Source organism: Oncorhynchus masou, chromosome 18 (genome assembly GCF_036934945.1).
Source record: "Oncorhynchus masou masou isolate Uvic2021 chromosome 18, UVic_Omas_1.1, whole genome shotgun sequence".
NCBI classification, from domain to species: domain Eukaryota; kingdom Metazoa; phylum Chordata; class Actinopteri; order Salmoniformes; family Salmonidae; genus Oncorhynchus; species Oncorhynchus masou.
In genome coordinates this window covers 66,918,543-66,919,306 of record NC_088229.1, presented here as the reverse complement: position 1 = coordinate 66,919,306, position 764 = coordinate 66,918,543, and positions in this window count along the sequence as shown.

The following is a 764-nucleotide window of genomic DNA, read 5'->3' as shown; positions in this document are numbered from 1 at the left end:
TGCACTTTGTTTTGTCCAGACCAAATCTGAACCATTCATAGATGTCTATGTTTCACAAGTTAAGACAGTACAGTATAGCAGAGTTCAGCACAGTAATGTAGAGTATTAGTGTATTGCACTATACTATACTGTACTGTAAAACGTGGTCCAAATTTATGAGACATTGACGTCGACAACATACAATGTATTACGAAGGTATTCATACACTTTCACCTTTTACACATTTACAATTATATTTTCCCCTCATTAATCTACACATTATACCCCATAATGACAAAGCAAAAACAGGTTTTTAGAACCTTTTGCAAATGTATAAAAAATGTATAACATAAGAATTTAAACCCTTTGCTATGAGCCTTGAAATTGAGCTCAGGTGCATTCTGTTTCCATTGATCATCCATGTTTCTACAACTTAATTGGAGTCCACCTGTGGTAAATTCAATTGATTGGACATCATTTGGAAAGGCACACACCTGTCTATAAGGTCCCACAGTTGACAGTGCAAAAACCAAGCCATGAAGAATAAGGAATTGTCCGTAGAGCTCCGAGACAGGATTGTGTGGAGGCACAGATCTGGGAAGGGTACCAGAAATGTCTGCAGCATTGAAGGTCCCCAAGAAAAATGGCCTTCATCATTCTTAAATGGAAGATGTTTAGAACCACAGATTCTTCATAGAGGTGGTCTCCCGGCATAAACTGAGCAATCGGGGAGAAGGGCCTTGGTAAGGGAGGTGACCAAGAACCCAATGGTCACTCTGACAGAG